The sequence below is a fragment of the Myxine glutinosa genome, chromosome 11 (assembly GCF_964187855.1).
Source record: "Myxine glutinosa chromosome 11, kmMyxGlut1.1, whole genome shotgun sequence".
In the NCBI taxonomy this organism is placed as follows: Eukaryota; Metazoa; Chordata; class Myxini; order Myxiniformes; family Myxinidae; genus Myxine; species Myxine glutinosa.
In genome coordinates, this window is record NC_136271.1 from 32,571,089 (window position 1) to 32,592,146 (window position 21,058).

Sequence of the window (21,058 nt, forward strand, 5' to 3'; positions counted from 1 at the left end):
ACGTGGTCGAAACGTCGTTCGGGCACGGTGAAAGGTGCCAGCGGGGCCTGGGTGTGTCGGTGGACCTTGGCCCGTTGGCAGGCCGTGCAGGCGCTGGTCCAATCGCGGACGTCCCGACGAAGGCCGTGCCAGACGAAACGCGCCGACACCAGCTTCTGGGAAGCTTTCCGGGCCGGGTGGGAAAGGCCGTGGAGGGAGGCGAAGATGCGGCGTTGCCAGGCGACGGGCACGATGGGGCGAGGCTGGCCTTGGGAGACGTCGCAGAGCAGGACAGTGTCCGCGCAGGGGATGTCGGCCAGGCGGAGGCCCGTGTCCGCCGCCCGGAGGGCTTGCACCGTGGTGTCGGTGGTTTGGTCCGCCGCCATAAGCGCAAAATCCACGCCCAGGTGGACCGCGTTCGCGCTGGCCCGGGAAAGACAGTCGGCCACGGCGTTGTTTTTGCCGGCGACGTGCCGGATGTCCGTGGTAAACTCCGACACGGCGGAGAGGTGGCGCTGTTGGCGGGCCGACCATGGCTCCGTGACCTTGGCCATGGCGTAAACCAACGGCTTGTGGTCGACGAACGCCGTGAAAGGTCGGCCCTCCAGGAGGTGGCGGAAATGGCGGACGGCCAGGTGTAGACCGAGGAGCTCCCGGTCAAACGTGCTGTATTTGAGCTCGTTCGGCCGGAGCTGCCGGCTGAAAAAAGCGAGTGGCTGCCAAACCCCGTTCACCCATTGCTCATGTACGGCGCCCACCGCGTAGTCGGAGGCATCCGTGGTGAGGGCGATGGGAGCGTTGAGCACCGGGTGAGCGAGCAGTGTTGCGTCGGCGAGGGCCCGCTTTGAGCCTTGGAAGGCCGCATCCATTGCTGCGGACCAGGCGATGTCGTGCTTGGCCGGCATGCCCCGGAGGGCTTCGTAGAGGGGCCGCATGAGCTGAGCAGCGCGGGGCACGAAGCGGTGATAAAAATTCACCATTCCCAGGAATTCCTGCAGGGCCTTTATGGTGCGGGGACACGGGAACGTGGTGATGGCCTCGACCTTGGTTGGCAGCGGCACGGCCCCGTTCTTGGTGATGTGATGGCCCAAAAAATCAACGGCCGTCGTGCCGAAGTGGCATTTGGCCGGGTTGACGATGAGGCCGTGCTCGCTGAGGCGCTCGAACAGTGTCCGGAGGTGGAGGAGGTGCTCGGCCCGGGACGTGCTGGCGACGAGGATGTCGTCCAGGTAAACGAAAAGGAACGGCAGGTCACGCAGCACGCCGTCCATCAAGCGCTGGAACGCCTGAGCCGCGTTCTTGAGACCAAACGGCATCCGCAAGAATTCGAATAAGCCGAACGGCGTGATGACTGCCGTTTTAGGGACGTCGGCCGCCCTGACAGGTACCTGGTGATATCCCCGTATGAGGTCAATTTTCGAAAAAATGACCCGTCCCGCCAGACGGGCGGAGAAGTCTTGGATATGCGGGATCGGGTACCTGTCGGGGGTGGTAGCGTCATTGAGACGGCGGTAGTCGCCACACGGGCGCCATCCACCCCCCGGCTTTGGCACGATGTGCAGTGGCGAGGCCCACGCGCTATCGGAGCGCCGCACGATGCCGAGGTGCTCCAACGCGTCGAATTCGGCCTTCGCTACGGCGAGCTTGGCTGGGTCGAGGCGGCGGGCCCTGGCGTAGACCGGCGGGCCCGTGGTTGGTATGTGGTGCTCGATCCCATGCCGTACTGCGACGGCCGAAAACGTCGGCCGCGTGAGGGCCGGGAACTCCGTGAGCAGGCGAGCAAACTCGTTCGCCGCCGGGACGGCGCATGCCAGCTCGGTCGGCGCGGAGCTGCTCAATGTGCATACCAGGGAGCTGAAGGTTTCAGCGTTGATTAAACGACGCCGTTGGACGTCCACCAGCAGTCCGTGTGCGCAGAGGAAGTCGGCGCCTAGCAGAGCCACGGGCACGTTGGCGGTTACAAACGTCCAAGCAAAGCGTTGGCCGCCGAAGCAGAGGGTGACGTTGCGCGGGCCGAAGGTGCGGATAGTCGATCCGTTGGCCGCAACTAAGGAGGGGCCGCAAACCGCGGATTGCCTGTCCTGGTCAGAGGCGGGTATGACGCTCAGTTGGGCGCCGGTGTCGCACAGGAAGCGCCGTCCGGACGCTTTATCCGTGATGAACAGTAAGTTGCCCGTGTGGCCGGCGCTCATGGCTGGTAATGAACGCCGGCCCGGCCGTTTCCCGGCCTGCCGAAGGTGCACGGGGGTCGGCATGTCCGGGCCTTCTGTCCGAACCTGGCATGATAGTAACACCACGCTTGGTCAGGTGGAGGCCTCGGTCGTCGTGCCGGAGGTGGTCGGCTCGGTAGAGCGGCCGCCAATGGCGTCGGCAGTTCGGCCGTCGACCGTGCCGGGTGCTCGGGCGCCCTGGGTGTTGCATCGGACGGCGGTGGGTCCCATGTCGCCGCTACGATGCGCTGTCCTGCGGCGGAGATCTTGTCGGCTTCTCTGGCAAGGGCCCGGGGATCTGTGATCGTCGTGCTTGCCAGGGCGAGGCGTACCGGGTTAGGCAGCTGACGGAAGAACAGCTCCCGGAACAGGAATGCCGGAGAGTGCTCGCCGAGCAGTGAAAGCATGTAGTCCATGCGCTCGGAAGGGCGCGTGTCGCCGAGCTCAGGCAGATCGAGCAGGCGCCGTGCGCGTTCCGCCGATGGGAGGGCGAAAGCATCGAGGAGCAGCTTCTTAATCGCGCCGTATTTGTCAGCGGCTGGCGGGCTTTCGAGGAGGCTCAGGGCGCGGGCCGCGGTAACCGACCCGAGCGCAGCTACCACATGGTGGAAGCGGGTGTCGTCGGCCGTGATGCCTCGCAGGGCGAACAGGGACTCCGCCTGTGCGAACCAAACCGCCGCGTGAGCCTCCCAGAAGGTAGGCAGTTTAAGGGCGACTGCCGTGTCCATGTCGATAGGTCACCAATGAAGGAGCCGGGGCTCCCACGTCGATCGGAAGAATGGACGCGACAAAAAGCTAGAATTCATCTGAGTTGCTTTAATGAAATCAAACACTCAGGCACTCTGAAAAACCGTTTATCAGTCAGCAATATATATCTATTCCGCCAGGGGGTTTGCCCAGGCCCGGCGCCAGGGGGCGTGGCCCAGCGTCCTGGCTGCGGCCTGGCAAGTTGAGGGCGAGCCTGGGCGTCCTGGACGAGCCCGGCATGGTGATCGCTCCGCGTCCTTGATAGGTGCAAGGCGATTGTGAAAACTCAGCGGCAGCCGCTACAATATAATATATTGGTACACTGGAGGCGCTCCCGGACACAGGAGCTGAGGCAACTATCATCGGTCCTGGACACCTGCAGCAACTTGGCATGCATCCAGATAACTTGGATGATGGTGACGACCTCCAAGTGGTGAACGCTGATGGTGCTTCAATAAAGTCCATGGGCACTCTTCACGTTGGTATCCGTCATGGAGGTAAAACTGTTTGTGAGACTGTATACGTGTGTGATGGGATCCGAACACCTTGTCTGGCATTTTATTTGTTGAACGACTTGGCGTGGTGCAATTGTGGCATACCATTCAAACAGTCGAACAGTAAAACACAGCCTGTACAACATAACATGGTCAGTCGATCCGATGATGACTCGCATTCCGTGTCTTCAACGAACTCCAGCACAGGGGATTTCAGCGATGAACCTAATCAGCAACAATGATCACAGGTTCGTGATCATCTGATCGCCGAATTTGCAGACGTTCTCACCACAGATGATAGCATTCGACCTATGGAGGGAGGGGCCATGCGTATTAAACTGAAGGATGACGCTGTACGTTTCCAGCTGAGGAAGGCACGTCCACTACCAGTGGCTTGGCGGGATCAGGTTAAGACAGAACTTGCCGACATGGTGAACAAGGGTGTCATTTCTCCGATGGGAAGCGAGCCTCCATATTGGTGTCATCCACTTGTGGTTACTCCAAAACCTAATGGTCGCATTCGCATGTGCGTGGATTTCCGTATGTTGAACCGCAATGTCAAACGCCCTATATACCCTCTCATCACACCTGCTGAGGCAGTCTCGCATGTGAAGAACGCTTGATCCAATACTGTATATGATGCGACCAAGGGATACTGGCAAATTCCTCTGGGCGAGGCCAGCCAATCCCTTACGGTATTCATGACACCGTGGGGTCGGATCAAATACTTGCGAGCTCCAATGGGCCTCAACGCGAGTGGAGATGAATATTGTTACAGAGGTGACATCTGTTACGGATTCGTCACTTCTGTCTTTGTGGTTTTCATCCACTGGAAGCATTTTTAGTTCCATGTACTATTATTGTTGTAGTTTGAGTGAAATGGAGATAACTGTCTTCAAAAGGAAAAATTAGTATTTTAAAAGAAAAACGAAATGGATCGGGAGAGACTGGAGGAAGAAGAAGAGGAGGCTGAAGCGGGGCAAGTGAGATCGGGAAGAGAAAGGCCGATTTGCTTGGAGGTGTCGAGCGGACGCTGGCGAATGTAGGTCATGAGCGAATATTGGTTTCCCCGGGAAAGGGATTCCTGTGACAGTGTCTTTATTGCTTGGATAATAAACCTGCGTGACGGGTTTTGCGGTTGATTCCAAAAGTGAATCATTGTTGGAGAGCAGGTACGCCTCCATTATGGGCCCGTCTGCCATTTCACCTCACGCCAGCCATTTCATCACGCACCAGCCGTTAAACTGGTTCGCGTGTGTGTCGTGGTTTTTGCCTGGGAATTCACGGTTTTCCGCTTGGGAGCCGCTGCTCGTTCATATCAGCGTCCTTGTCTGGTGAACTGAAGGTGTGAATTCCCAGTCGCCTTTTGGGTGAACTTTTGCCTGACCGACATCGGCCCGACACCCACCCAGCGGCTCTTCGGCAGCGTTGACTGTCAGCCGCCCGGGGTTCTGGTCTCGATACGACCTTTTTCTTGTGATCACCGGAGCGTGGATCGACGTTGGCCTGGTGCCGGGACAGTGACTTTGGGGGTGTTACATTTCGCTCACGTGGAGCACCGTGAGTTATCGAGTTCAGAAACTGGTGGTACCATCATAGGAATTATATGGTATTTTGTTGTGCAATTGAAGTATATTGTACTTGTGCTGTTATTATTGTGCGATACTAATACAATACTTAGTTTTTGGTAACAACTGATTGGTGTGGTTTCACCATTGGTCATTGGCACACATAATAGCACATCTTTCTGCCGTGACTCCTTTCGGGGCTCGGAGGTACACCGTGACCGGGGTTTGGGGAGGAGCACGTAACACATCGCTCTTGAGGGACTCCAAAATACGGTCAGGGTCGTCGATGATATGCTAACCTATGGACCGACATTCAATGAGCATGTTGAACAGGTGCGCAATGTACTTCTCCGATGTCGGGAACATGGCATCACATTGAACCCACAGAAATTTCACTTCGCTCAGGACAGTGTCAAATTTTGCGGCTACATCATTAATCGCGATGGCGTCGCATCGGATGGTTGCATCGGATGGTCAGATGGCGTCGCATTGCCAAACTAAGTGATATTGCGGACTTTCCTACACCTACCAACATCACCTACTTACGGTCGTTCTTTGGTTTGGTTCATCAGTTGGATAGCTTTTCCAATGAGATTTCAACAGCTTCGGATCCTCTCCGGAGTTTACTGAAGAAGGAATCATTCATTGATTGGACTGCCGATCCTGACAGCGCATTTCTTGCTACCAAGCGTGTTCTTACATCACCACCTGTCCTTGCGCACTTCGACCCTTCTTTACCGACGATGATGCAGACCGATGCGTCTCGTCTCAATGGACTAGGGTTTGCATTTTTTATTTTTTTTGGATACAAGATTGAGGCTCGTGAAAGAGCTAACATTAATCACACAGAAAGACAAACCGACACATAAAACATATAACATGGGGAGCGGTAGACAAGATGGGGAGAGAGGGGGAAGGACACAAACACAACATTTGAGAGCAGGGACATTGAGAGATCTGTGGGAGGGAGAGGGCTTTGCGGGGGGTGGGGGGGGGGGGAGTAGGCATGGGAAGAGGGGGTGGGAGAGGTATAAAACATATGGACACTGCCAGGACTTCCAGGAAAGAAGTTGGAATTTCAAACAAGGTGGATCTGGGGTGAATTAGCAGGGGTAGAAAAGATCAAGGTTTTGGATGGGGGAAGATAAGAGATTGTGGTGAACAGCTGTTTTAAAGACCTGGAGGGAGGAGTGGGATTGAAGGGAGTGTGGGAGTTTGTTCCAGAAGCGGGAGAAAAGAGGAATGAAAGAGTGAAGGTGAGCAGAGAGCCGAGATTTCGGCAGTTTAACCATCAGAGGTTTGCTTGCAGATCTTGTGCGACCTGTAGGAATATTTGGGGGCAAATCACAGAGAGAGCTGGGGGAGCAAGGCCGGAGAGGAGTCGGTAGAAGACAGAAAGACCACCAACCTGCCTGCGGTGAGTGAGTGAAAGGCCCTCGGAGATAGCTTCATCGCGGGAGATTCCAATGATTCTGAAAGCTTTGGTTTCAACAGCGTGAAGCCGAGCTAGGTGTGAGGCAGGAGCACCGGCAGCATTGCTCCAGCAACACGGCGATCTGTGGAAACTTTTTCAGTGTGGGTCTCGTTATCTCAGTGATGTCGAGTCTCGGTATGCGATGATTGAGCTCGAAGCTCTGGCTGTAGTTTGGGGCATGAAGAAATGCCGTCATTACCTACTGTGCCTACCCATATTTCAGCTTGTCATCGACCACAAACCGCTTGAACCCATATTGAACACCGACACTTTGGACGCTATCGAAAACCCACGTCTGCAACGACTCGTGGAGAAATTGTCTCTCTACACGTTTACAGCAACGTGGAGGAAGGGATGTGAGCATGGACATCCCAGACGCTCTAACACGCCACCCAGTGGATAGCCCATTGCCAGATGATGAGGAGGCGGAGATACACGTTCAACATCACATACACCAAGTCATCTTGGTGGCAGTAGCGAACGTCGATGATGGAAGTCAAGATCATCTACGTGATCCTATACTCGATAAACCGTGCGGCGGCACGACGCGATGAGGAATACTGCTTACTAGCTCAGGCAGTAAATACCGGCTTTTCAGCAAACCGTAGCGAGTGGGACCATCGCCTCAAGGCTTACTTTGGGATACGTGATCAGCTATCAATTGACGATGACATCGTACTCTACGGTCAACGCATTCTCATACCTCGTGCAGCACGTACGGAGGTATTGAATCGACTACACGACTCACATCAGGGCATGGAACGTACAAAACGCCGAGCTTGACAGACTGTGTATTGGCCAAATATCAACAACGATATTGCCAACGTGACTCGCTCGTGTCCTGTGTGTCAGGAGCGAATGGCCACCCTTCGGAAGGAACCATTAATGAGTGATACACTACCACGGCGTGTGTTCGAGGAGGTATCTGCTGATTTGTTTTCCCACGCGGGAAAATCGTATCTGGTCTACGTCGACCGACTCTCTGGCCATCTGGGTGGCCATGCATCTATTTTTTTCATGCGTGACCCCACGTCACGTGACCTCATCCGAGCTCTACGGTTATTCTTTGTGGATCTGGGTGTCCCAGTCGGTCTTCGAACCGATGGCGGCCCACAATTTGCATCTGATGAATTCCGAAAATTCATGGACCATTGAGAGTTAACCATGGCTTCTCCACACCACACCTTCCACGCGCGAATGGACATGCATCTAAGCAGTGGTCAAAGCCATTAAAACACTGGTCGCTAAGACGACACACAACGGCAATCTCGACGATGATACATTTTGCCGCGGCTTGCTCGAATGGCGAAACACGCCACGCACATCTGGAAGTTCACCAGCTCAAATTATCTTCGGGCATCCAACACGTACTGCTGTTCCTGGACATCAGCGCACTTTCACACCCGAGTGGCAGATGGCTGCTGCCGAGTGTGATGCTAAAGCCGCCGGGATACGGGCGAAAACCAGCACGCATTACGACCGATCGACCAAACCTCTCACGCCATTTCGTGTCGGCACCGAAGTGTTGGTACAAGATCCACAGATGAGGCGTTGGGATAAGACCGGTGTGGTCATCGGTGTTGGACATCACCGGGACTATCATGTGAAACTGCCGACTGGCAGATTTTATTGGAGGAACCTGTAGCGACCCATGGGTCCCCCAAAGCTCGAGACCAGCAACATAATCTCCTTGCCCCAGCCGGTGACGTAACCGGCGGACAAACCGCGGCGCCGAGGTTATAATTGCTTGCACCTGTCGGTCACATGACCACCAAAGCGTGCCTCACCTGAGAGGCGTGGCTTTGGTTCTGACGTATGCTTTTTGGCTTGGATTATATGTATGCGAACCCGATAAATGGGTTTTCAGAGTTCCCGAGTTGATTATACATTAAACATCTTCTCGGACGAGTTTGTGTCTTGTCCGTCACTTCGTCCGTCTCAAGCAGGAGCACTGCTCCTTCACTGGTGACCCCGAGTTTACGACACGCAATGGACATGGCAGTGTCCCTCAAATTGCCCACTTTCTGGGAAGCACATGCCGCCGTCTGGTTCGCTCAGGCGGACTCCCAGTTCGCCCTGCGTGGCATTACGGAGGACACCACTAAATACCATTACGTGGTCGCCGCGCTCGGCTCCGTGACCGCCGCCCGCTGCCTGAGCCTCCTCCAGAGCCCGCCCGCTGACGGCAAGAACGACGCCATCAAGGCACTTCTTCTGGGCGCTTTCGCCTTCTCCCCAGCTGAACGCGCACGACGCCTGCTCGACCTTCCTGAGCTCGGCGATACGCGCCCGTCCGAACGTATGGACTACATGCTCGCGTTGCTCGGCGAGCACCCCTCGGATTTCCTTTTCCGAGAGCTTTTTCTCCGCCAGCTCCCGGCCCAGGTACGGGTCGCCCTGGCAAGCACGACCATCGCGAACCCCCGCGACCTCGCCAGGGAGGCCGACAAGATCTATTCGGCAAGCCAGCTCGTCGGAGCGGTGAGCCAGCTCGTCGGGGTGGCTGCCGGGAGCCCGCCCGCTGCCCAGTCGGCGCCCGCGGCGCAGTTTCCCGCCCACCCGCCCGACGCCCGTGACGCAGCTTCCTTCCCGGAGGCCGCCGGACCGGCCCGACTGGCAGCGGCGACGCCGCGTCGCCCGGTCCCGACGCGTCGACCGGAGCCCCCGCCAGATCCGGCCTGGTGTTATTTCCACGCCAGGTTCGGGCAGCGGGCCCGATCATGTCGACCCCCGTGCACGTTCGGCAAGTCGGGAAACGGTCGGGCCGGCGCTCACTACAAGCCATGAGCGCCGGCCGTTCCGAAAGCCTGCTATTCATTGCGGACCAAGCGTCGGGGCGGCGTTTTCTCTGCGACACCGGCGCTCAGCTGAGCGTCATTCCCGCTTCGGCGGAGGACAGGCGGGCCGCCATTTGCGGCCCCTCCTTAATCGCGGCCAACGGCTCCGCCATCTGCACCTTCGGCCCACGCACCGTCGCCCTCCGCTTTGGCAGCCAGCTCTTTCGCTGGGAGTTCGTGACGGCGGACGTCCCCATGGCTTTGCTGGGTGCCGATTTCCTTTGCGCCCATGGGCTGCTGGTCGACGTTAAACGCCGGCGTCTCGTCAATGCCGAAACTTTCAGCTCGCTGGCGTGCGCCTTGAGCCGTTCCGCGCCCACCGAGCTTTCCTGCGTCCTCCCGTTGGCAGACGACTTCGCGGGTCTCCTCGCGGAGTTCCCGGCCCTCACGCGACCGACGTTTTCGGCCGTCGCGGTGCGTCACGGCATCGAGCATCATATTCCCACGATGGGCCCTCCGGTGTACGCCCGAGCTCGCCGTCTCGACCCAGCCAAACTCGCCGTCGCCAAGGCCGAGTTCGCCGTGCTGGAGCGCCTCGGCATTGTGCGGCGCTCCGACAGCGCCTGGGCCTCGCCGCTGCACATCGTCCCGAAGCCGGGGGGCGGATGGCGGCCATGCGGTGACTACCGCCGCCTCAACGACGCCACTACCCCTGACAGGTACCCTGTCCCGCACATCCAGGATTTTTCCGCCCGATTGGCGGGGCGGACCATTTTTTCAAAAGGGGACCTGATTCGGGGGTACCACCGGGTGCCCGTCCGCCCGGCCGACATCCCGAAGACGGCCGTTATTACACCCTTCGGCCTCTTCGAATTCCTCCAGATGCCCTTCGGCCTCAAAAACGCGGCACAGGCGTTCCAGCGCCTGATGGACGGCGTGCTGCGCGACTTGCCGTTCCTCTTTACCTACCTGGACGACATCCTCGTCGCCAGCACGTCCAGAGCCGAGCACCTCCTCCACCTCCGGATGCTGTTCGGCCGCCTCAGCGAGCACGGCTTGATTGTCAACCCGGCCAAATGTCACTTTGGTGCGGCGACGATCGACTTTTTGGGCCACCGCATCACCCGGAACGGCGCCGTGCCGCTACCGGCCAAAGTCGAGGCCATCGCCGCTTTCCCGCGCCCCCGCTCCGTCAAGGCGCTGCAGGAGTTCCTCGGGATGGTGAACTTTTATCACCGCTTCGTACCCCGAGCTGCGCAACTCATGCGGCCCTTGTACACCGCCCTCCGCGGCCAGCCGGCGAAGCACGACGTCGTCTGGTCCACGGACATGGACGCTGCTTTCACCGGCGCGAAACGGGCCCTCGCCAACGCCACGCTGCTGGCCCACCCGGTACCCCATGCTCCCATCGCCCTCACCACGGACGCCTCTGACTACGCCGTGGGCGCGGTTCATGAACAATGGGTAAATGGGGCCTGGCAGCCGCTCGCGTTCTTCAGCTGGCAACTCCTGCCCAACGAGTTGAAGTACAGCACTTTAGACCGCGAGCTCCTCGGGCTGTACCTGGCCGTCCGCCATTTTCGCCACCTCCTGGAGGGCCGCCCATTCACGGCCTTTGTCGACCACAAGCCATTGATTTTCGCCATGGCCAAGGTCACGGAGCTGTGGTCGGCCTGCCAGCAGCGCCACCTCTCCGCCGTGTCGGAATACACCATGGACATCCGGCACGTCGCCGGAAAGGACAACGCCGTGGCCGACTGCCTTTCTCGAGCCGGCGCCAACGCCGTCCACCTCGGCGTCGATTTCGCCCTGATGGCGATGGACCAGGCCACCGACGGCACGGTGCAGGCGCTCCGGGTGGCGGACACGGGCCTCCGCTTGGCTGACGTCCCCTTCGCGGACACGGTCCTGCTTTGTGACGTCTCCCAAGGCCGACCTCGCCCCGTTGTGCCGGTCACCTGGCGGCGTCGCATTTTTGCTTCGCTCCACGGCCTCTCTCATCCGGGCCGGAAGGCGTCCCAGAGGCTGGTGTCGGCACGTTTCGTCTGGCACGGGTTGCGACGGAACGTCCGCGACTGGGCCAACGCCTGCACACCCTGCCAGTGGGCCAAGGTCCACCGTCACACCCAGGCTCCGCTGGCTCCTTTCACCATGCCCGAGCGACGTTTTGACCACGTCCACGTGGACCTGGTGGGTCCCCTTCCCCCATCACAGGGGTTCACCCACCTGCTTACCATGGTGGACAGGACCACCAGGTGGCCGGAGGCCGTGCCCCTCGCCTCCACCACCACCGCCGACGTGGCCCAGGCGTTCATCGCCACCTGGGTCGCGCGTTTCGGCGCACCGGCGGACATCTCGTCGGACCGTGGCCCACAGTTCACGTCCGAACTGTGGGGCGCGGTCGCCCGCACATTGGGCGTTACCCTGCACCACACCACGACCTACCACCCCCAGGCCAACGGGTTGTGCGAGCGGTTCCACCGCTCCATGAAGGCCGCACTCATGGCCGGCCTCCAGGACGACGGCTGGGCCGACCGGCTCCTGTGGGTCCTTTTGGGCCTCCGCACGGCTCCCAAGGAGGACCTCCAGGCGTCCACCGCCGAGCTGGTGTACGGCCAGGCACTCCGCGTCCCGGGCGAGTTCGTGCCTGACGCCACCAGCCCCTGGTCCGCCGCGCGCCAGCGCACGGACTTCCAGGAGGCTGCCCAACGTTTCGCCCCGGTGCCCACGTCCCGCCACGGCGACCCCCAATCCTACGTCCCCCCAGCACTCCGCATGGCGGAGTACGTCTTTGTGCGCCACGACGCGCACCGGGGGCCGCTCCGGCCACCATACGACGGACCCTTCCGGGTCCTACGACGGGACAACAAGTCCTTCGTCGTCAGCATCGGCGGCCTGGCGGACCGGATTTCGGTGGACCGCCTCAAGCCGGCCCACAGGGACGTCGGTCAGCCGCCACGGCTGGCTCTCCCACCGCGGCGCGGCCGCCCCCCGTTCACTGCATCCCCCGCCCGGCCACCCGCTACAACACCACCCCCCCCCCCCGCGACCAGGCAGGGGTCGTTTCGGTCGGGTCATCCGGACCCCCCTCAGGTTGACCTTCCTGGACCAAGTCGATTCTGGGGGGGCGTGTGTAGCGACCCATGGGTCCCCCAAAGCTCGAGACCAGCAACATAATCTCCTTGCCCCAGCCGGTGACGTAACCGGCGGACAAACCGCGGCGCCCAGGTTATAATTGCTTGCACCTGTCGGTCACATGACCACCAAAGCGTGCCTCGCCTGAGAGGCGTGGCTTTGGTTCTGACGTATGCTTTTTGGCTTGGATTATATGCATGCGAACCCGATAAACGGGTTTTCAGAGTTCCCGAGTTGATTATACATTAAACATCTTCTCGGACGAGTTTGTGTCTTGTCCGTCACTTCGTCCGTCTCAAGCAGGAGCACTGCTCCTTCAAACCCGTGCTTCCTTCGTCAGTATGTCCCTCAATGCTCTGCCATGGATGGTGAGGGTCAAAAGCCATCTACTGTTGGGAGCAAGGACAGACCAGCTTCCTACCCACTGAAGCGAGTGAGATTTGACCTACCACTCCGTCGCAGTACATGCGATCGCTGGGCACCTACGCGACTCGATTTGTAAATTGTTATGCATGAACTGTTGCTCTATTGGTTCACGAGTTATCAAGTGACCACTATATTCATCATGTGTGTGCGTCTGTCTGTCCGCAGCATAACTACCCGATGATAAGATCCGATCTTGATGAATCTTGGGTGGAAGGTTGATATCATGATCTAGTTGTGTCCTGCCTAGAGTGGGCGTATTGCGCTTTTTGTGGGTGGAGCCACGCCCGAAAAAGATGTCTTTTTAGGGGGTAATCGAGTTCAAGCTACATCTTATCCGAGGGTGGAATCTGACAGGGGTTTCGGTATTTGGTTAGGCCAATGTCATGTGTCTAGCCCCACGGAGCTCGATTTTGCTTCTTTTTTTTTTTTTTTTCCATTTCATTTTTCACCGAATTTTCGGTATTGTGTAGCTAACTAACCTCATAACTGCTTATACATTATTTTATATCTCATTTCAAGGTCAGTAACCTTCGTTTTCACATTTCCGGGCCTGGCTTGTCCGGGCCTGTTTCGGTTATAGTCCGTCCTTTGTCATTGAATACCGCTCGTTCGTGAACCATCGTCGTCTCCTGACTTGTATTGCTTTGTGTTCTTGTTACCACACATATGGTTATGGGCAGGGATGGTAGTATGTACTCATGCTGATTGATTTTATTGATGGTCGTATGTACTCATGCATGTTGATCGATTTGGGGGACTGTCACTTCTTGAAAACCTCCTCCATATGTCGTCGGTTTGAAGGGAAGGGGAGATGTTGGATACTGCAAAACCCTTTGGGATTACACATGACGTATTATGTAAACCTGTTTCCGTTTCTGGGTTGGAGGAGTCAGTTGTTCCATGATGCCCTGCAGCCGAAGACTTGCATGTTCGGTCATGGTGTTGTTTGAATAAACTCAGATGTTCATTTCTGCCTCCTTGAACTTTTAACACCTCCCTTGGCAGATGATGCAATGATTTATTCTGGGTAAATGCTTTCAGGCATTTGTGCTACACATGATGCAAATATATTTTGTGCCAGTGTTAATAATCCCCCCTGTTTGCAGCAGGGGTCAGTCAACCACTTGCACTATGGCACGTGTACGGGTGAAAATTGAAAGTCATCTTCCAAACCCCCTCGGAGGGCCCAGGTACTGCCCATGACCTGGCCCTGGGTACTACTACCGACACGTATCATTTATTTTATTATTTTTATTATGCTTTAACATGAACACAAGCAACACGGATAAACACTGTTTATTCATTACATCGTAAAAATCAACTATCCAAACTAAATTATCAACTCATCCAAACTCTCTTCCTCATATGTGGCGACTTCAACTGTCATCATGCCAGCTGACTGGGTGTGGGTTCATTTCTAACCAGCCATGGCACCTCAGCAAAGGACCTCTGTGACTCATTGGGACTGACACAATCTGTCAATTTCCCGACCCGGATCTCAGTCATGGAGCATCTTCTCTTCTGGACATGGTTATGACTAACTTCCCTGCAAATGTCTGCTGCTCTTCTTCTGCTCCAATCGGTTCTTCTGATCATGTGCTTGTTAAAGTGGACATCTCTCTGGCCATTCTCAGAGAGCCTCCTCAGCGCCGACGAGTCTCGCATTTCACTCAGGCCGACTGGCACGGTCTGCAAGCAGCCATCAATCATCTGGACTGCTCTCCCATCTCTACTGCCTCTGACATCAATTCTTCCTGGGAATTCTTCCAAAGCAAACTGCTCTCTCTCATGCACAGATTTATCCCATCTCGTCTTCAGTTGTCTTACCCTTCCTCCCGTCCATGGTACACTGAATCTTGTGGTGAGGCAGTTGCCCTGAAACAACTTGCCTTTGCCTCTTGGAAGGCAAATCCAACTGAAGGCAATCTCAGTTCCTTCCACCAAGCTCGAAACAAGTGTGTGTCTACCCTCAGGAGTGCCAGGAAGCACTATCTCTCCACACAAGATTGAACTCTCAAACCTGTCTCCTTCCTCCAAATCCTGGTGGCGTCTGGTCAAATCCGTTTCTGGTGTTTGTTCCCCCTCCATCCCCACCCTTACCTCAAATGGCTGCACAGTTGACACCGCACGTGACAAAGCCGAATGCCTCAACACTGTGTTTGCCTCAAAATCTTGTGTCCCAAACCCATCTCTCTCTGTTCCCACCTTTTCCAGTCGAACCCAACTGCTCCTGGACTCTGTGTCCTTCTCTCCTGACAAGGTGGAGAAGTTTTTATCAAACCTCGAGTCTGATTCTGCAACTGGACCAGACGGCATCAGCCCACGGGTCCTAAAATCCTGCTCTGCCACTCTATCTCACCCTCTCTCTGTTCTTTTCACCCTCTCTTTTGCTCAAGGTCATCTGCCAGCATCTTGGAAATCGGCAAACATTACCGCTTTACACAAAAAAGGTGCAAAAACAGATCCTTGCAACTACAGACCTGCTTCCTGCCTGCTTCCAATTATCAGCAAAGTCATGGAATCCATCATTGCTTCGGATATCAAATCCTTCCTCTTCTCCAATGGCTTGATCTCTGATCATCAATTTGGATTCAGACCAAGTCATTCTACTCTGGACATGTTGCTTCTGCTGTCTCAACAATGGATGGAGGTCCTCAATGCCAAACAGGAAATCAGAGCCATCTCACTTGACATATCACGTGCCTTCGATACGGTCTGGCACCCAGCTCTGCTCACAAAACTCTCCTCCTATGGTATCCATGGAAATCTCCACTATTGGCTTGCGGACTTCCTCTCAGGTCGTAGGCAACATGTGGCCCTGAATGGATTTCTCTCATCTCCCCTTCCTGTTCTGGCTGGAGTTCCCCAAGGTAGTGTTCTGGGCCCTGTGCTATTTCTGGTCTTCATCAATGATCTCTCCGACTCTCTGGAAAATCCTCTATCTCTTTGCTGATGACTCCACTATCTGCCACTCCATTCCTCATCCCTCAGATCGGCAGTCTGCAGCCTCCTCACTCTCTGCAGACCTGGACAAAATCACAAACTGGTCAAACAAGTGGAACATGTATTTCAATCCTGACAAATCTCACACTCTTACAATGTCTCTCCGTAAGGACCGACTGGAAAACCCTCCCATCTACTTTCTCAACAATCCTCTCCAAGAAGTTCTGTCACTCAAGCTTTTGGGTCTCACTATCTGCCATGATCTTTCTTGGGAAAACCACATTTCCAAGCTGGACTCCAAAGCCAGTCGCCAACTGGGCATCCTCCGTCGTGCGAAGTCCTTCCTTGGCACACCTGAGATCCTCACCACATACAAGGCTTTCATCTGCAGCTCAATGGAATACTGTTCCCCCCTCTGGGCTGGTGCTCCTACCTCACACCTAGCTTGGCTTCACGCTGTTGAGGCCAAAGCTTTCAGAATCATTGGAATCTCCTGTGATGAAGTCAACTCCGAGGGCCTTTGACTCACTCACCGCATGCAGGTTGGTGGTCTTTCTGTCTTCTACCGACTCCTCTCCGGCCTTGCTCCCCCAGCTCTCTCTCTGCTCTGTCCCCCCAATATTCCTTCAGGGCACACAAGATCTGCCGGCAACCCACTTATGGTTAAACTGCCAAAATCTAGGCTCTCTTCTCACCTTCACTCTTTCATTCCCCTTTTCTCCCGCCTCTGGAACAAACTCCCCCACTCCCTTCAATCCCACTCCTCCCTCCAGGTCTTTAAAACAGCTGATCACCACCATCTCTTATCTTCCCCCATCCAAAACCTTGATCTTTTCTACCCCCGGTAATTCACCCCAGAGTCCTTGCAGTGTTCATATGTTTTATACCTCTCCCACCTCCCCCCCAAGTCCTCCCGATGTCCCTGCTCTCAAATTATGTGTTTGTGTCCTTCCCCCTCTCCCCCATCTTGTCTGCCGCTCCCCTTTTTTGTGTTTTGTGTGTCGGTTTGACTTTTTGTGTGATTAATGTTAGCTCTTTCACGAGCCTCGATCTTGTATACAAAAAAAAAATAAAAAAAATAAAAAAATCGTAAAAGCCATTAGTGGCTGGACATAGATACACTTGCCCCATTATAATATATATATATATATATATATATATATATATATATATATATATATATATATATATATATAATCGTTAGATTAAATAAGACGCGGACGTAGCTTCAGGACGTCGATCTTTAATTGTCGACAAGCTTTCGACCAACAAAGGTCTTCTTTCTGAGTCTACAAAAACAGCAGGCATGTATATCAGTCAAGTATGTATGGTGATATGTGTGTGAGATGTGTGATGTGTGTAGAAAATGCATACAGAAGGAAGAGCCACGCCAAAGTTCACTCACCGGCCCCAAGTTCAACGGAAGTGACCGTTTGCGTTACAGTTAGGGTGCACGTGCATATACAAATATAGAGATATACATACATAAACACACAAGCATATATTCATATCCCATTTATATTCATATAATATATTTATATATTTATATAAATGACATATAAAGGTAGAATGAATGAATGATGAATGAATGAATGAATGAATGAATGGGTTACGGTTAACAATTTGATTGGGTTGATGTGGGAACATGCTTTAGTCATCAAAATTTATGCCATGAGGGACTTTTGTCCGAAGTTTGTGTATCCAAAAGGACTCACGTTTCAGAATCGTGGTGTGTGTGATCGATTTGTGATTGATTCAATGGCAGAGATCTGAATGTCATTTATAGAGTGATCTTTTGATCATTGATTGATCATTCAGATCTCTGCCATTGAATCAATCACAAATCGATCACACACCACGATTCTGAAACGTGAGTCCTTTTGGATACACAAACTTCGGACAAAAGTCCCTCATGGCATAAATTTTGATGACTAAAGCATGTTCCCACATCAACCCAATCAAATTGTTAACCGTAACCCATTCATTCATTCATTCATTCATCATTCATTCATTCATTCATTCTACCTTTATATGTCATTTATATAAATATATAAATATATTATATGAATATAAATGGGATATGAATATATGCTTGTGTGTTTATGTATGTATAACTCGATATTTGTATATGCACGTGCACCCTAACTGTAACGCAAACGGTCACTTCCGTTGAACTTGGGGCTGGTGAGTGAACTTTGGCGTGGCTCTTCCTTCTGTATGCATTTTCTACACATATCACACATCTCACACACATATCACCATACATACTTGACTGATATACATGCCTGCTGTTTTTGTAGACTCAGAAGAAGACCTTTGTTGGTCGAAAGCTTGTCGACAATTAAAGATCGACGTCCTGAAGCTACGTCCGCGTCTTATTTAATCTAACGATTATATATTCAATACAAATGAGACGCCCTGCTCGTACTTTGGAGTTTCTACTATTTCTTACAGTTATATATACTAGGGCATGCCCGTACTATATCTATATCTAAAAGTATATCCCCCCCCTCTATTTACATGCAATGGTTTGGTCCAAAGCGAACGGCTTGCGAGTACGGTGACAATCCCCCCCCTCTATTTACATGAAATGGTTTGGTCCAAAGCGAACGGCTTGCGAGTACGGTGACAATCCCCCCCCTCTATTTACATGAAATGGTTTGGTCCAAAGCGAACGGCTTGCGAGTACGGTGACAATCCCCCCCCCCCCCCCCTCTATTTACATGAAATGGTTTGGTCCAAAGCTAACGGCTTGCGGAGTTTGGTAAAGAAATCGCCATATCGTGCACAAACGCGCAGGAAAGCGAAAGAATCGCAAATTAGTTTTAATTAGTTTTAAAACATAGTTTAACGCCCGAGCGAGTTTAACGCAATCGCAAATCGCATCGCAAAGCGAAAGAATCGCAAATTAGTTTTAATTAGTTTTAAAACATAGTTTAACGCCAACATAGCGCCAACATAGTTTGCCGACGGGAAATAAATGAATACGCTCTCAAATGTGCCGTCCGAGGCAGAGTCTGTTCGCCACGTTCGGCACACGTGATAGCTCGCTGCTCTCTGATTGGTTGAATCGTTTTTTGGACATAGCTCGGTAACTACTTCTGCGATTAATTTAAAACCTTGAAAAGGCACATCCTCGGGTCCCCAGCAATATACCTGGCAAGTTTCAAGTATATCGGACCGGTAGTTGTCGAGAAACAGCGGTCGCATACAGACACACACACACACACAGAGATTGCTGGAATTATAGATACTAGGGCATGCCCGTACTATATCTATATCTAAAATTATATCCCCCCCTCTATTTACATGAAATGGTTTGGTCCAAAGCGAACGGCTTGCGAGTACGGTGACAATCCCCCCCCCTCTATTTACATGAAATGGTTTGGTCCAAAGCGAACGGCTTGCGAGTACGGTGACAATCCCCCCCCTCTATTTACATGAAATGGTTTGGTCCAAAGCGAACGGCTTGCGGAGTTTGGTAAAGAAATCGCCATAGCGTGCACAAAAGCGCAGGAAAGCGAAAGAATCGCAAATTAGTTTTAATTAGTTTTAAAACATAGTTTAACGGCAACATAGTTTGCCAACGTGAAATAAATGAATACGCTCTCAAATGTGCCGTCCGAGGCAGAGTCTGTTCGGCACGTTCGGCACACGTGATAGCTCGCTGCTCTCTGATTGGTTGAATCGTTTTTTGGACATAGCTCGGTAACTACTTCTCCGATTAATATGAAACCTTGAAAAGGCACATCCTCGGGTCCCCAGCAATATACCTGGCAAGTTTAAAGTATATCGGACCCGTGGTTGTCGAGAAACAGCGGTCACAGACATACAGACATACATACAGAGATTACTGGAATTATATATAGATACTAGGGCATGCCCGTACTATATCTATATCTAAAATTATATCCCCCCCCCTCTATTTACATGAAATGGTTTGGTCCAAAGCGAACGGCTTGCGAGTACGGTGACAATCCCCCCCCCCTCTATTTACATGAAATGGTTTGGTCCAAAGCGAACGGCTTGCGAGTACGGTGACAATCCCCCCCCCTCTATTTACATGAAATGGTTTGGTCCAAAGCGAACGGCTTGCGGAGTTTGGTAAAGAAATCGCCATAGCTCGGTAACTACTTGTCCGATTAATATGAAACCTTGAAAAGGCACATCCTCAGGTCCCCAGCAATATACCTGGCAAGTTTCAAGTATATCGGACCCGTGGTTGTCGAGAAACAGCGGTCACAGACAAACATACAAACATACAAACATACAAACATACAAACATACAAACATACACACAGAGATTACTGGAATTATAGATAGATATATATATATATATATATATATATATATATATATATATATATATATATATATATATATATATATATACATATATATATATATATGGTGTATTCCACAAAATTCTGTTCACAATTCTGTTCCTATTTTGTATTTTATATTTTTTGAAAGAAGCAAATGTATGCAATTCAATGAAACATTTGCATATCAGTTTGACAAGGATTTCATCCCAAACAATTTTGACACAACAGAAGAAACTAATGGTATCGTTGTGTTTTAATGGGGAGAATTAAGGGAAGCGTAATACACCAGGGAAAACCTTGGAATGGTCAACAACACAACAACAGGCATTTCAAGGCCATTTTCCCTGCCAGAGCGGGGGTTAGCCTTGCGGTCCCCATGACAATCTTCTCCATTTTGCCCTATTTTCTGCATCTCTCCTTGTTAACCCCCTTGCCCGCATTTCTTCTTCGACCATCTTTAGCCAAGTCTTTCTCGGTCTTCCCCGTCCTCTACTTCCATCTACATTCATTTCCATCACTCTTCTCAACCAGTCACTTTCATCCTTCCTCAACACATGACCAAACCATCTCAACCTGTTCCTCTTCACAGCATCAATCACAGGCTCTATTCCCATCATCTTTCACAATTCATCATTTGTCTTCCTCTCTCTCAACGATACTCAACACATCCACCGAACCATTCGAACCATTCATTGGAAAACCTTGGAATGGTCATCTTACTATAATTCACCAAATGTCCGTTCGTCTGTCTGTCTGTCCGTCTGTTCCCAGGTACAGCAAAAACGGCTGAACCGATCGCAACAAAATTTTGGGTGGGTATTCCTGGGACCGCCTGGAGTAAAATAGGCTATTGTGGCGGACACGAAAGCTCATTGAGCATCAAATGAGGGCATCATTCCACGCGGGTAGGCGTGGCCGCGGGATATACACCGGGCGCGCAGCCCGGAGCGCTCCAGTGCGGATGAGTGAGCAATGAATAA